This window comes from Rissa tridactyla, chromosome 4, assembly GCF_028500815.1.
Source record: "Rissa tridactyla isolate bRisTri1 chromosome 4, bRisTri1.patW.cur.20221130, whole genome shotgun sequence".
Lineage (NCBI taxonomy): Eukaryota > Metazoa > Chordata > Aves > Charadriiformes > Laridae > Rissa > Rissa tridactyla.
In genome coordinates, this window is record NC_071469.1 from 55068053 (window position 1) to 55085220 (window position 17168).

General features: G+C 46.3%; 1 protein-coding gene across 3 annotated transcripts in view; it reads right to left on the minus strand.

The window, feature by feature from the left end:
* The window catches only part of PRIMA1 (proline rich membrane anchor 1), a 54764-nt gene that overhangs the window by 30881 nt on the left and 6715 nt on the right, over window positions 1-17168 (minus strand). The window lies entirely within an intron of this gene.

Sequence of the window (17168 nt, forward strand, 5' to 3'; positions counted from 1 at the left end):
TATTCAAAAGTGCTGCTCTGAATTTTGCTTAAGGTCAGGAGCTCCGTCCCCAGAGCCCCGGAGGCTGTGGGCTCTCTGGGTGAAGGTTTTGTTACTTAACCCATGGAGGGTGTGGAGAGATCTGTGAGCCAGTGGCAGCTCCAGCATCCCCTCTTTGTTTGCTGTACTTTGTCACGTAGGAACCACTACAGATGTGTTTGGATAATCCACGTGGTGGGAACACGCTGTGTCTACCCAGGGCTGCTAACAGCAAGAGGCAGCCAGCATGGGAAAAACAAATCCTTCAAAAGAGCCTTCTAACGAAGTTTGCGGTACTGCCAGACTTTGATACAAATATAGATCTTCAGCTGTCATTCCAAAAGGCATTTCAGGAATAGGCAAAGTATGTGCTCCCTTCCAACCGTATCCATTGCCACTCTTGGATTTGAGGGTAAAATTTTCGGGCAGGATGGGAGAGAGGAGGCTGACCAGGAGATGGGGGGGAGTGTCTTGGTGCCTCCTCCTGGGGCAGAAAGCCATGCATATGTGCCATGCAGCAGCTCCTCCGCTCACCCCAGCCTCACGCCTGTCCTGTCCTGTCCCCACACCCCGAGGCTTGCCCATGGCCAGAGGGGAACCTGAGCTCACGTTCACTTTGCAACCACAGCTGCCTGCAGAAGGCAGCGCTCGGGCTGGTGATCAGGCGGGAAGACAGGCGCACAGATGGAAGGATTGCCGTTTTCCACTCACAGATGAAGAAGAGGCTTGTCAAACCATGTCTGGTTTCTTCGTGCTGTGAGAGGAATGCCCTGGTGTTTGTATAAACATACACACATATATATATATATACACACAAACACACACACACTCTATGTGCATACTTATATGTATATACATATATGCATCACACGTGTATATGTATGTGTATAAACACACATATATACATAGAAAGGATATATCTATTTAATATAGTGTGTGTGTGTGTCTGTATATATATATAAAGGGGTATACCTATGCATCCATACAAATGAAACGGCTGCCAATCGTTTTGTTCACTGTGTTTGCATTCTGAGTGGCGCCTCAGGATTAATTAGTAAGCATTGGTGACAGAATGTGTGAGAAACTCTGCCAACTCCTTTTTTTCTTCTTGCTCCTCCCTGCACTTGAGATTCCTTACATCAGCTGAACACGTACAGGCAAACATTCACATTTGGGGCACCTCTGTATGTGTCTGAAATGATTCATTTTGAAGATACAGGAGCTATAAGATACGAATGGATGCACTTCGCTGTCTCCCTGGCAGGTCCAAAAATCACCTCATCAACCTCCCTTCACAGTTGTTGCCTGCAGACAACATACCCAGCCACGCTTGACCTGCTGAAGTGGAGATGCGGGAGCACATCACATCAAATGCCAAAAACAGTGCTGGTATCTACAGGAGCTCAGGGGCTGGGTCAGTCCCCATCCCTGACTGGCCCACCATGGCCTCGGAGACAGCCTGCAAAAGGCCATAATCCTCCTCTGCTCCGTGAGCAGACTCTGGGAGGGGGAGGTAGAGGCATTCCCAGATTTCAGCTGTGGTGGATCCAAGACAGGAGGAGTCCCAGCAGATCCAGCCTCAACCACGTGAGCTGGTGGCGGCACCAGGCGCTGTTGCCAGCAGCATGTATGCACCATTAAACCTTGAAGAAAGATAAACTGATTTGGCCACAACTGCAATGGGGCAACTTCTTTGCCCCATGGAAAGCCATGGTCATAAGCAAACCCATCTAGCTGCTGGCCAGAGGGCTTTGGGCACAGACTGCCCCTCTCCTGGCACCCCAATGGCAGCTACAGTCTTGTCTCCCTGGAAGATATGAAATGACATAGAGGACACACTGGGAGCAGACCACCTTAGAGGAGCAATATGGTGTCACATGCACTGCTGTATGCTTGCACATATTTGCCCAGAGAAGCTGTGGATGTCCCATCCTTGGAGGTGTTCAAGGCCAGGCTGGATGGGGCTTTGAGCAACCTGATCTGGGGAGATGTCCCTGCCCAGGGCAGGGGGGTTGGACTATATGAGCTTTAAATGTCCCTTCCAACCCAAACTATTCTATGATTCTATGACATTTAAATGTCTGGCATGGAGGTGCTTTGGCATTGCAGCTTCTGGGCACAACAGTTGGGAAGTGGCCTCAGCCCTGCTGCTGCTTCCCCCTTGCTTCTCCCTGAGAAGCGGAAACAAAGCAAGCTCCAAAGGAGAGCTCCAAACACTACAGCAGTGTCGAGAGGATTAAATCAAACAAATACAATATAATACGAGATTCCCCCACCACTGTGGCTTCCCATGGCTGTTCTGCTCAAAGTGATGGGCACACTGCTGCCTGTTTGGAAAGTTGAGGGTAAAATAGGGCACAGGATGGGCAGCATAGGAAGTCAGATCTATTAAAAGACATCATTAACTCAAGGGATCGGGCCAACACAGCAAGAATGTAAAGCAGGAATGGACGACAGCCTCAATAACAGATGAAGTCCACTTGGGGCAAGTTCATTTCCAGTAAATCCAAACACGATGGAACGTATTTGGATTATCACAGTCCCCAAAGAGCAGTGACCCAGAAAGCTGCTCTGCTGGATCTGTTCCCTGAGATCCTGCCACAGAGAACAGGCACAGGAGGAAGATGCTACCCAGCGAGGAAAGACCAAAGAACTGCTTTAGACCAGCTAGATCCTGTCCCACCACCCTCACCTCTGGCGCGTGACTGTAACTGTACATGATGTGCAATAGACTGGCTTAAAGAAAATAGAATCACATGATTTTAGAGCAAATTTTGGTCCAGAAAAAAAAAAATCTATGTTGGTGTTCTTTTGTTTTTTTTTACTTCCTTATAGATCTGTGCCAAGCCCGTCGCTTGTAAACTTGTAAAAACTTAGGGCTATTTCCAGAGCGCCACGAGCTAGTCGGGTAAACAACTACTACCAGGCAACAGTGGTGTGCTCAGCAGAAAGCCTGTCCTGATTTACGGCCTCCCTGGAGTAGCTAGGTTAAATAATACTGGTGGAAATCAGCTATTCCTGTAGCAGATGATACTTCTGTTTATCACATTATGTTGCAGACAAGTTTATATCATGCAGCTGCTCTGTGCATATGTTCCTACTACACTTTTAAGGGGGGTACTGCAATCACTACGCAGCAGGAACTTCTGCTATAATAAAAACATGTGTGGGATGATGCTGGAGAAATTCCCTCCCCCGCAGCTTTTACACTGTAGACGCTGTTATTCTACACTCTCGGTTCCCTCATCTCCTTAGTTTTCTCCCCCTTTCTAAAAATACTTCCCTTCTGAAATGAGAAACATGCTCAGTTTTGTGCTTGGTTTTGGAGACTGGAGTTTGAGGAGGTGGAGGAAAGGGGCAGCTCTGCGGGAGCTTTCTGAAGGTCACGGGCAATAGAGGAGCCCACAGCTCATTGCAAGAAACAGGACTGGAACCGCCAGTGAAAAAACCTGAGCCTGGATACAGCCAGTGAAAGACAGAGGAGCTGGGAGGGGGAGTTTGAAGTGTTAAGATCTAAGCTTTAGAGGTTATTGAACCCGCACACATTTAGGTTTGGGTTTTGCAGTGGATTTCACCAAAGCCCCATGTTGCTGCGCTGTCTTGGTAGGTCCCGCGCAATTGTGTTTCCCTGGCAGATTTGAGAGTCCTTTAGAAAATGAACATATCATTAGGACCCAAGTAAAAATCGGTCGCCCAGGCACAAGCGAAGCACGTTGTGAGGAAGCGGCTTGCACAAAGTCACTGCAGCTCAGTGAAAAAGCCAGGAAACAAAATGTCTTTTGACTCCCAGCCAGTTCTACCCTCTGGATCGTGTTGCCTCCTCGTTGGGAGTAGATGCAAACACTGGATTTGGCCATAACTGCATTACAGGGGTGGAAGCAGCAAAATCCCTTGTTGACTTCCCGGGCAGGCGCCAGACCTCTGCCCCAGGCCGGCATGCTGACACCATGCCCGGGAGCTCTGTGTGGCCGAGATCGATGGACAGAAAGCAGGAGGGATCCCACAAGGTGCCCAGGAAGGGCTGATGCCAAGCTGGTGTGATAACTTGTAATGGTTTTGCACGGCTGCAGAGGAAAACCAGTATTTCAGTTCAGTGTCCTGCATGCTTACAGAAGATGACGATGGTGCCTACAGCAGGGCAGTCAAAGGACTATCAAAAAAAGTAGGGAGGGAAAGTCTGCGCTCCAAACAGTTGACCGGCCAGATCTGCCAGCCTTAATCCTATTAGGTTGTTGGTGAAGCTGATGGGACCTGCCAGAACTGAGGTACGACCCCGCAACTGGGAGCAAAACATGGTTCCAGCTGCCAAGGTCTTTTGGAGGAGAGGGGGGTTAGCGAGCACAGAGGGAGAGCCTGTTCTCTAAGGCAGGATCTGGAGAAGCGGTAGCATTTAAAGGCCTTGTGGAAAAAAGGCTTTTAAGGAGATTACATCATAGCCAGTTTCTGTGTTAACACTCGGCTCTGGCATTTATCTTTACAATGGACGCTCACGTCAGCCGCTGCCCTCTGATCCGACTTTGTCACATGTTTTTCTAACCAGCCGCCTCCCGATGAGACCCCGTTCCTCCCTCGCCATCTGATTCTCCCCCAGCAAAAAGGACCGAATTGTCTTTCCCCTGATTAAATCACACCCTATGGGTTTCTGTGTCCCCGGCAAATGAGAACTGAAGCCTGCGCCTGGCAAGGCAGCCGCCTCCTCACAGCAAGGCAGTCGTTCTGGAGAGCCTGGTGGGCACCCTTGCGTTCCCCTGCTCTCCGCAAGGCTGGGCAGCACCGAGATAGTCCTAGTGACACCCCCAGACAGTCCCAAGCGCTGCCTCCCTGTGAGAGCCCATCGCCCAGGTGAACCCCGCCATCCTTGGTGGCCTGCCTTCCGAAACGCCGGAGTTGTCCGTCAGATTAGGGGGGTATCTGGTGCCTCCAAGAAACAGGTCACAAGTGCCTGCAAATTTGCTGTTAAATTAGTACCCTGGAATTTATTTTAGAAGGTGACCTGATTTCCAGAGGTTCGGAGCACTCAGAAAGCCAGGATGCTTTAGCTTGGGTATGTAGATATATACAACCTTAAGTTTAATCTTCTGAGTTTTATGACACAGGCTTTAAGCTCTCTTTACTTAGGCAGAGTGTCACCGTGAGTAGAAGGCAGAAATTCCTCTTAGGACATGGGTTCCAGCCTCAGCTCTCCCCCTTGCTTGTTGGGTGATTTTGGAAAGATCTTCATCCCCCCAGCCTCTCTTTCTCCTTCTACTTTTTTTATGGAAAGCCCCAGCTTTCCAAACTGTTGCAAGATGTTGGGATAAAAAGTGCAACACAAGGCTGCATGTCAGCGCTGTTGTTATTCCTTTCCCAATTCTCTAATAGGGCAAATAGGTAAATTTATAAGCACTTCATCTAGATTTCCACAAGAACTAGCTGTATTTCCCTGACCTTCCCATCAACTACCTATTCAAGCAAACACAGCAGCGAGGCCTCAGTCTATGGCAGAACAACAGCAGAATGGCAACGAGGGCACTGACCTGGGGACAGTAATTCTCAGTTCTTTTGAACAGAGGCAGCACCGAGAGGCACAGAGATGCGCCAGCACAGTACCATCCACTTCATTGCACAAACACACAGTCTGGCTCTCTGGCAGCGAGCAACATGGGCAGAAAGCACCGGCTATTTTTCAGAATGGCTATCTTTCAGTGGAGGAAAAAAAAAAAATCAGTGCTGGGGATCAGCTGCTTGCCCCAGCAAACTGTGGGACCTCATCATGTTACAGCAGTGAAAAGAGCATCCTGGAGAAAAGAGGCCCGAAAACACTGAACCTTCATGCTAAGTCTGCCTTTGCCATTTTGGCGGTCTAATACCTGAAAGCATATTTCCATCAGTATTCTACAAGCACACAGACACATACATACAGATATCTATATATGTCCCTCCTCCATTCTGCATTGGCCAGCACAGATTTCCTAGAGAGGATCTAAAAATGACTATGAGACACAGAGTTGAGTGAAATCCCACCATGTTTTAAGGATGAACTTAACACCTGTAGTAGGCTGTAATCAGCCCTGCAGACCAAGCGAGTACTGCAGCCCAACCCCTGCCAGCGTGCCCCAGGTGTGCCTGTCCTGTGGCCACTTCTGCAAGGAGCCAGTTGGCCACCCCGCTGTGCGAGGCTCTGATTTCCCCCCTGCGTCTCATAACAAGGTTGAAAAAAAATCAGAAGCTTCTGTTTGGGTGTTTGCTGTGGCAGCCCCACTGCCTGCTGAGAACCACAAAGCTCATTACAGGTGTGAGCAACTTCAACACGGGCAGCGTTGAAGTGCGTTGCGGTGATGGCGCATTACTGTGCGGTGACGGCGTGGCCATAGGCTCTGCCGCTTGCTGCCAGCACGGTGAACACCTTATTCTCCTTGCTGTGTGGTGGGTGCTACAGCCTCCTCTCCCATGAGTGGTAGGACAGGACACAGCTGATCAATTCTACAGCAATTACTGTTCACTTTTGAGCCTAAAAATAGTAATGATCTTCAGCACTTGACATCCACTGGTCTCAAATCCAGTTTACAGAGGAAAAAAAAAAATCTCTGTTTCAGATGTGATAACTCTGAGTGGCTGATAGGGTAGTTGACCGTCTTGGGAACTCCCAGAAGAGGGAGAAGCAGCACCCTGAACTCTCTTTTCGCTGCACCCTGCAGGGTGGGCAAGATGCCTCCTCTGCAGGAGTCACAGTACGTCACCACCAAGCCTTCTGAAAGCTTATCCATCTTCCGCCTCTCACAGGCAACGGGCCTTCAAAGGAGGCTGAAATTCAAACAGCTGAAATGCGATTTCGGAAGTCTAAGTTCCTACATTGATGACCAGTCTTTCACCAGCAAATGATTAATAAGATACCTCGGTGCTGGCAGATTCAATCCCACAGAAAGACGACAGATTTTCTTGGTATAATGTTCTATATATAGGTATAGAATTAAGGTCCAGATCTGCTAAACTTCAGGCTGAATGCTATTCACATGAGTGGTGCCATCAAAGTCACAGGCTATGAAACGTGAGTAAAATTCAGCGGTACTGGTAAATGTTTAAGATATTATCTCAGATCCTTAGCAGCTTTTTAAAGAGCTCGGGAACCTCCAGATAATAGCAAAGATTGGACAAACCTCACAGCTTGGAGCTGAAACTTTGTCAAAATTAGTGCCTTCAGGGAAGGCAGATACAAAACCAGCTTCAGACGACTGCAGACTGAATTTCTTGACACAGATTGTGGAAGACTTGGAAATGCTTGGAATATTTTCCTAATGTGTTAGTAGCAGCAGTTTCTAAGGCACTGGTTTGTGTCCATCTCTGAAAAATTAATGGCTTGCCTGTTGGGCATTCAGACACTATAAGGAGAGAGTGACTATAATAGGCACATACTTTAGATTGGTAAGTACAGATGGCTTTAAAGAGTTCACTTTACAAAGAAAGCCATATTGCAACTCATGTGTCTGAGTTTTAGGGAACAGACGGCTGATTATGTAGCAGATACTTCTATTAGCGTACAGCATCTATATAAACATAATCCTCCTGTTTGATAGTACACCGTTTACTCCTTGTATAGCTCAGTTATTGCTGGAAGTAAGGGCTACAGCTATCACTTAAAAATGTCCCTGAGTAGACCAATTAATAATGCCCATACCTAGTGCACTCAACTTGCTTTTCCAAATTGTAGTCAGGTTCCACTCAAGGGAAATAAAATTGATGACCCACCCAGAGTAAAATGGAACCGAAGTGTGAAATGCCTTCCAAACCAGGGGTAAATTTAATTCTAATAAAAATAAAATGACATTTATCAACTGATAAGTTTTCAGGCAGTGTCCATAAAATATGGAATACTTAAAATGGGAATTACATCACATTAACAGATCAAGTCATTTCACCACGCCAAATGCCCAACACGAAGTCCTCAATCACCACTCACGAGTACATTTGTAACTCTTGGAAAGCTAAAAGACAAGGCACAGGCTACCTTACAGGCACAAAAGCAAGCAAATTGGTTACTGGTTGCTATCTGCACTTTCCCGAGGCTTTACACAGGACCTGCACAGGTAGATGAGCTTTTGCAGAGATGCTGCTCCCCATCACTCCCTGCAGTAGGCAGCCAGCGCTGCAGAATGATGCCCTGCAAAGCTGAAGGGCATCTCAGCTTGCCAAATCACACTGAGGGTTAACCCAAACCCTCCCTTTGCTCCACTGATAGTCCTTTCATAGAATCATAGAATGGTTAGAGTTGGAGGGGACCTTAAAGATCACCCAGTTCCAACCCCCCTGCCATGGGCAGGGACACCTCCCACTAGACCAGGCTGCTCAAAAAAACCTTCCTTTGATAGTAGCTATGAAATAAGATTATGCACTTCCAAAAGGAAAGGAAAATGTCTAGGGATGATTCAATAGAATCTGCTCCATTGGTAAAAGTCCAGTTTAATAGCAGCATTTGTCAAGGAACAGATTTTTTGTGTAAAATATTTCTAACCAAGAACTGATGAAATATCAGCTCCATTTAAAAGGCACTTCAAAACTATAAAACGATTCATTCTAATAACAATTCGGAATTCACAATTTGCTACTATATATATGTGGTTACACTGTGACATGATTTACTAGTGGAAGCATTAAATTAACTTGCATAATTATAAATGACAGTTTTTGACAGTGGCATCAGTTGTTAACCTATGCTTGTACTATATTAATGTACACTACGTACTCACATTGGGATAACATCCCAAATGTCCTCACTGCTGCTTCCTTGATCTGCTACATCGACTTAAAAATTACCTGTAAGTTGCAATTACACAGGCAGTGCAACACCTTCATATCATGTTTACAACAAAAACAATGCCCAAAACCATTACAAGAACATACATTTCCTGTAATATGGGTCTGCTTTCTCCAGGTCAGCTGCTTAGCCCTCCCTGCTACAACAGCTTGTGCCAATTAAGAGTTTACTTCTGACCAGAAGGCCAATCGCATCCTGGGCTGCATCAAACAAACCATGGCCAGCAGATCAAGAGAGGTGATTCTCCCCCTCTACTCTGCTCTCATGAGACCCCACCTGGAGTACTGTGTCCAGCTCTGGAACCCTCAGCACAAGAAGGACACGGACCTGTTGGAGCGGGTCCAGCGGAGGGCCCCAAAGATGATCCGAGGGCTGGAACACCTCTCCTATGAAGACAGGCTGAGAGAGTTGGGATTGTTCAGCCTGGAGAAGAGAAGGCTCCTGGGAGACCTTATAGTGGCCTTCCAGTACCTGAAGGGGGGCTGCAAGAAAGCTGGGGAGGGGCTGTTTGCAAGGGCATGTAGCAATAGAATGAGGGGCAATGGCTTTAAAGTAGAGCAGGGCAGGTTTAGATTAGACATTAGGAAGTTCTTTGCAATGAGGGTGGTGAAACACTGGCCCAGGTTGCCCAGAGAGGTGGTGGAGGCCCCATCCCTCGAGACATTCAAGGCCAGGCTTGATGAGGCTCTGAGCAACCTGATCTAGTTGAAGATGTCCCTGCTTACTGCAGGGGGGCTGGACTAGATGGCCTTTAAAGGTCCCTTCCAACCCAGCACATTCTATGATTCTATTCTGTGACTTGTGGAGATGAGGCACAACTCCTTCTGCCACCGGCAGGGGAACCTACAATTACTTGTAAATCGGCAGCCTCTGACTCATCAGTAACTTCGCTGAAGATTTGTTATCTTCTTCATCAGTGAAACGGTAGGCATGTACAAATGGATTGCCAGCCACACGGGGAATTAACGTCTCCGGCTTAGCCAACTCCTTTTGCTTAAAAATAAATAAATAATCAAGCTGTTGGGAGTGCGCATCTCAGAGTAGAAAGGACTGTTCTACTGCAGAATCAGTTTAATATTGGATGCTTCTTTTTTTCAAAATTAGACAATGCTTTTAATCTATAGATAACAGAACTCCCACTGATTCCTGCACTGCAAAATCTGGCCTGAGGCTCTTACTTTTAAATACTTCAAAATGTATGAACGAGTACATTTTCAAGAGAGTGGATTTTTCCATAATATGGATTTATTACTGCATGAAAAATTCAAAACAAATCTGCAAGGTCCCAGAGCAGGGGGAAGATTCATCACTTGCCTAAATAAAAATTAGACTTGACAAAACGTTTCAGAATTTATTGTAGTGAAAAACTCTGAACTGGGAAAGCAATGGAAGCTGTGACTGACAGTCTGATGGAACCAGTGTTTTACAAAGATAGACAGGGAATTTACAACAGCCCGGTGTGAGGAGATGTTGGGTGCACGAGTGACAGCCGAATCCCATGATGAAAGTATTAGCATGAACCTTTCCTGTCTTTACCTGCTTTCCAGTCACTAATCCAGCTCTTCAGACTTAATATAACATCCCAGATGTCCAAGCTATTTCAAACTTCATATTTGATTGCTGCTTAAGAAATCTCCTCACCCTAAATAATTTTCTCATTTTGACTGGGAGGCGAGGAGTTGTAACTTTTATTCCTACGCCAGAAATAACTGTGCTAAATGCAAAAAAAATCAGGATTTTGAAGTCTTTATGTCGTTAGTGATAAAATCAGAGGGGCCTGCAGTTTGAGGCAAGAAATCTCATCATTGTTTTTCTGATTTAGGTGGGTGAATTCTGCCTAAATCCCATTCTGGATGCTTAATGCTTTGGTTCACTGTGCTAACACAGAAGGTAGCGTCTGTGATGTGAAAACAACACGATGGGGACTGCACTAGACTCTGCATGTGCCATCATTCATGACTCCCAGCTGCAGGGCTGGATTTCAATTTAGATTTCAAAGCCTCAAAATCCTACTGCCAGTTCTTAGAGTCACAATCCTCCAGAAAAATGGAAGTGTACGTGGGAGAAGACAAGAACTGAATTTTGGTTTTGCTTTGTAAATTATAAACAATGCTCTCACAGAAGACTGTAATTCACAGTATGACAGCTGTGTTACCAAAACTGAAAGGGCTTCCCTGTTTCAGCATTCTGCTTACATTTAAAAAAAATCACTGTCTAGACCAGACTTGTGGTAAAACAATGTTCTCTCACAGTAGCTGTCATTACCATAAATGTCTTGGTGTAGGAGATGATGTGCCCCCTGCCATTTTGGTGCTCCTGTAGTTCTCTTCCATTACTGCTCAGTTTCGGTAGTCGCTATGTTGTATGAAGTATGGAGGAAAACATCTTCCTTTGGGCATCAGCACTTCGGAGAAGTTAATCCAAGACTCCTCATGTGTGCCCAAGTATCTCAAAACTACTCAGAACTGGTCCTTCTGGTAAAGGCTGGTCCTGCCAGCTGAGTCCTGAGGGTCAGAACTGTATTTGCACAGATGTTTGGAAAGGCACAAAGCACTCACAAGACAAAAGGCCTACCCAAAGGAAAATTTAAAGTCAGCTTTAAATCTCAGCATCTCAGCTCTCTGAGATGCTCAACTGCTGCAGCTACACCAGATTGCCCACAGCAAATTCTTTGGCACATCATGCTTTAAAACACAGAATCATAGAATTGCCTAAGTTGGAAGGGACATTTCAGATCATCAAGTACAACCATTAACCTAACACTGACCAAAACCATCACTAAACCATGTCCCTAAGCACCACATCTAGCTGTCTTTTAAATACCTCCAATGATGATGATTCCACCACTTCCCTAGGCAGTCTAACCCAACACGACTGCCTGCAGGCTGACATGTGGTGGCCTCCAGGAGGACTTCAATTCAGTTTGCAATCACAACCTCCCCTCAACTCCTGGGGGCCAATCACAGACCTCTGCCAAGGCCAAAAGTCTTTTTGGCATTGTGTAGGCAAGCACACCAACATCTGTACCCACATAGTACAAGGAGCGATGCAGTGAGCATCAGGATCAGCTCTCCTGCTTGAATGGCCATGCGGAGACAGTGCTCAGCATGAGGCTCAAACTCATTCTCTGGATCTACTCTGGGTCACCTCGTCCATTCTACCACCAGGATTTACGTCATAGAAAGGCCTAGGGAAGAAACATTTCTTATTCTCTTATCCCCCACAGACATAAGTTTTTTATTTCTATAACAAGTTCCTGCTGTGAAGGGATATGTTGTTAGCAGTCAGCAAGCCAAATCTGCAAATTGTAGTTGCTTTAAAACCTACTCAAAGTTTAAGAAGTTCCAGACTGTTCCTGTATGTCAGATTCCTGCCTATATACACATATGGTGACCATCTGTCCTAAAAGATCCAAATGTCCTTAGCTTTCCTACTTGCACTGAAGGGACCCTGGACACTTTCTGAAATTAAACTATACATTTGTGCTCATATAGTTGCCAAAAAGTTGCACCCTTTCTGCAGCTGGTCATTTTTATTTTGGCATTTTCATCAGCCCAAATAATTACTTAATTAGATGCACTACCTCCAAAGATAAAGGAAAAGATTTCACCTTGAAAAACAAAAATCGTACAATTACAGCCTGGAGATTAGAGTCCTCTGCAGTGATGTCATTCACTTTGGCTTTGCACTGACTTGATTGTGCTTTATCTCAACTGATAGCTCAGGGCAAACTTTCGCTGAGGTCAGGAGCTGTGAAGACCTCACCGTGTACCTATGTGCAAGCGTCCGATGAGTCTGAGGCTGGTTCACATATCCAAACTCAGCTGTATTAGTACAGCTTACAGTGATCTCAGGTAAAAACTTTTATTTAAGTTTCCTCCTCTAAATTTTGACTGATGCGATGTTTGACTGGACACTTCCATCATCCAGAGAGGGAACGGCAGTACCATGGACTCCTCACCCGAAGTGAGAGATGGGTAGAGCAGAGACAGCAAATGTTGTGAAGAAGCAAGTGAGGAGCTCATGCTGAACAACCTTTCTCTTCCTTGTACCACTTTGAAGAAGTCACTTCTGAAGTGTTTTTCCCCTCAAACCTTACACAGGTTAAAACTGATGCTGACTGCAGTGTATGCCTAGCTTTAACCCTTTCCCCTTTGGAAAGCCTAGCTTCTATTTCCAAACAAAGTCCTTTCTTCTTTGCAATGCCCCTGCAGAAACCTGCCTGCTCACAAAGTATTTAAGGGTTGACAACAGCAGTATTTTAGGTTTTGAAGGGTCAACATCATTTGAACTAGCTTAATCTCACGGGTCTGTGAAGCTGGGTTAGAAATGCTGCCTAAACAAGAACTCCATCCACCTTGCCTTAGTCCTGGCTGAAATCCAGAGACAAGGAGGAAAGCAGATGGGGGGAAAAAAAGAAACGGTTAATTAAAGGCCAGGTTCTGAGCATCTGTATCTCCTTCAGGTCATTACGGCCACATCTAGGGAACACACTCAATTTCATTGAAAGTTCCTCTTTTCTTTGCTGTCAGCATCTAAACTTTGTTGGCCTTAGGCCCCGCAGAGCCTCATGAGCTTTCCCTTCACTTCATCAGTGAGCAGTTTTCTAGGCACGGGTTAAAGAGCAGGCTGCTGCTTGCATAAGGAGAGTTACTGCGGAAACATCAATATGCCAGACTGTCTGGAGGAACCCCAACTGGCTCAGCGACCATGTCTCCTGACAGTCCCCACCACTTTTTCCACACGGTCACCACCATCCTAGTTATTTCTAACCCGGGTTGGAGCCCCTCTCCTTGAAGGCCGTCACTCCATAAGGTATACATCTATACCGAACAAGACAGCAGTATCTCAGTGGGACGCCAACAAACTGCATCTGGAATGAAGCCCAGGAAACTCGAAACTGAAATGCTCCATGTGTCCCACTTTATAGAAAGAGACGAGGCTGAACTAGCAATATTGAAAGAACCAGCATCCACAGGGACTAGCGTGGCTGATCCTAGCCTTCATTTAGATACCGTAAAGTAGACGGATTCACTGGGGCAGACCACGAGTCCTCCGCTTAGTGAGGAGGCAGCACATGGATATGCTGCCAGGAGGGAATGTCCCATGAGAGCGGATGCAATGGAGGCAAGAACAGGGGTTGGAAAGGACATCGGAAATGCCAGTGGTCTGCGTGAAGGAGCTAGAAATGTGGGAAAAGGAGGCCCAGAGTAATGGCTGAAGGAAGACAGAAGCAGTCTGTGTTTTCTTCCCTGGGGCTTGGAGTTCTGGTGGCAGAGCCGTCCTCTGAATTCACCAGTCCATAATTTTGTGGTCCATATTTGGAAATATATAGGCCACATGATCCAATTTAATTTCCCATATTCATATTGTTGAACAAATGATATGCCTCCTCAGGCTGCACTGAAACATGCCCCACACATTCCTGTCGTACATACACAACTGTCCTAGTGAGGTGTCTCCTAAAGAACCTGGAAAGTTGGTGTTTCTACCACTGCTCGTGTATTTAGACTGACTGCTAATTTGTGTATGGTTCTACTCATTGTCTGTGGAGGGAATTAGCTTATTGTCCCTCAGAGTAAACACAACATTTACCAGTTATTATGCACAGATTCTGGAACTCACAACATTTAACAGATTTTGTATAAACCTATCTGCAGGAAGCAGAGGTAAAGATTTGTTGCTGGAACAACCTGTCAATATCGAAATGTCTAAAGAGACACTAAATGCACTGTAATTGTTCCTGAAAGTCCTCAGTTGTCCTCAAACACAATAAAAGCCTTTCAGGGAGTGATTCAGTTGCTCACAAACAGTTACTCGGTGCCATCCCATACATAGAATCATAGAATTCATAGAATTGTCAGGGTTGGAAGGGACCTTAAAGATCATCTAGTTCCAACCCCCCTGCCATGTGCAGGGACATCTCCCACTAGATCAGGTTGCTCAGAGCCCCATCCAGCCCTACATCCAAGCAGGGTCTGCAAAACATTCAGGTGGGACTGATAGAGAGGACACAAAGACGGTCCCCTGCTTTTCCACGGCAGCAGCTGGAGACCAGACAGAACATGTCAAAGAGCACTAGATGGCTTCTTTTAGCAGATAACTGAGCTGTCAGTGTCCGTAGCAACTGGATGGACAGGAATTTTGTGTCTTTGGCTTTAATCATCAGGTGCAAACCACAGTAGCTGTTTCAGAAGGACGTGGAAACGATCTAAACGTCCAACAACATTCAGTTTGATCGCAAAAAGAGCTTTTAAGGACAAGTGCCTAGCAGGCTGCAGCCTTTTGTGGCTCACAAAGCTCCGAGAGCAATGCCAGCACCTTTATGAAGTGCTTCATGGCACAGACGCTGTACCTTATAAAGGTAAAAACCTTGCAGCTCCTGGGCTGCTGTTTTTTTTGCAGAGGTCTCTCCAGTACTTAACTTTAATCACTTAAAAAGTGCAAGTCTAGCATCAACCACTTAATAATAGCTGGTCTTGTCCCTTTACTGCCCTCTCCTCTGAACGCTGTTTAAAAGTGGTGTCTGTAACATCAATATTTAACCACGAGGCTTGCTCATTCTCACCAGGATGGGGATTGCTGTACGCGTGGGCTAAATCACAGTGCCTAGACAGCTGATAATAATGAGAGCATCTTTCAAGATGAGGCACTTGATTGCTACTCTAAAGCTTACTGGTGAAAGGAATGTGTAATCTATTTTTTTCATTGTGTTTGCAATGAAATAACTTGTTTAAATGTTAGTCATCTGGATTTATATAGCTCATTTTTAGAACTGGGTTAGCACCTGGCAATCCAGCCTGAGCAAGCATCAGGCTATCCCAGTCGCTGGCCCATTTGGTTTCCCTTTCCTCTTTCTGGAACGCATGACTGACTGACTTTTTTTTTTCTGATCTGATTTCCTTCCCACTTCACAGGAGACAAATCCAGGCACTCAGACCAGCTGCCTGTCGGGAAGCAGCCCGGCAACGGTGCCCTCCTCCTGGCGGCTGAGCCGCAGGGCTGGTCCCTCTGCCCACACCGCTCTGCCACGTCTCCCGTGGGCAACGCGGGACCCCGAGTACAGGAAAACAGAGAGGCAAAGCACTTTATTTTCCGAGTGTGAGACAAACATCGAGGGAATTTTCAATATCACTGTCCATGATGTTTTCCTGAACATCGAAAGAGATTTTTCCTGCTATTAAAAAGCTTCATCTCTGCTTTCCAAGCTGTCTTTGTACTTCCTTTCCCAAGTGTTCCACTCTGGTTTTTCTCTGCCTTTGCCTTAAATTTCTGCAGCGTGGCCCAAATACAAAGTGCGCTCCCAGCAGAAAACACACTGCAAAATTCTGCCTGTCCTCTGCCTGGCTAAAAGCTGTGCAGAAGCCTTCTTCCTGTCTTCTGCACATCTGGGGACGGCGCTGATAAAGACAAACAGGCAAATGATGCTACCTAATGATTTCTTTTCCCTCGGGGGAAGCGCTGAGAAGGATAATAGATATACTTTGCAACACTGTTCCCAGGGGGGTTTGTCTAAGCAGGGAGAAGAATTAATAGGCAGCTTTTTAGGGAGAGAAAAATTTGCGAACATGTAGAAGCATTAAGGAGATTTGCTGGGATATCAAATCCCTGGGACCTAAAAGTGTCCAGCCCACATCCCCGCACCCGGCTAGCACAGGTAGCGCCGGTGAGGTCCATCCCACTGCAGTGGGGGGACTGTCTCTCCAGGGACCACCAGCACAGGTATCGCTCTCCGGAAAGGATCCATGCGTCGGGGATGAGAGGAATACTGCTGGGGAGGGAAGCTGGCAGAGCCAGCCAGCAGGAACCACAGGCACAAAGTGTGCCGGACATGGGGATGCACGGCTGGAAATTAAGAGGAGCTCGGATGGGCTGGGTAAGACTTAGGAGCACTGATTTGCATGAAGAGAAATAGAGGAGCCTTAGCCTGTATGTGCATTAGCGGGAAAACTGCTTGCTTGCCATTGACTCCTGACATGCCTCTGACTTTTGTTACAGTCGTAAGCAATTTAAAACCAGCGAACTTGACTCAATGCTTTCGTCAACCAGTAGAGCTGTCTTGAAGACAGCCAAACCTGCAGGACAGTCTAGGCAAAGTGTTTTAGTTTTTGCCTGCTCATAAGTTAATTTGTCTTGGAGTGCCCAGGCTGCATACCTGCTGAAACAAGTCGCATAATTCCAGGGGAAGCACAGCACTATGTCTGTGTAGGGAAGCATTTCCCAGGGCCGGGGCATTAGGGAACCATTTAAAGCTAAGGAATCATACATAATGCAATGAAAGGAGGGAATTTCTCTGGCTTTCCTCCAAAAGCCAAGCATTATTCATTGATCAGAAAACAGATCTCCATCTCTACTGAAA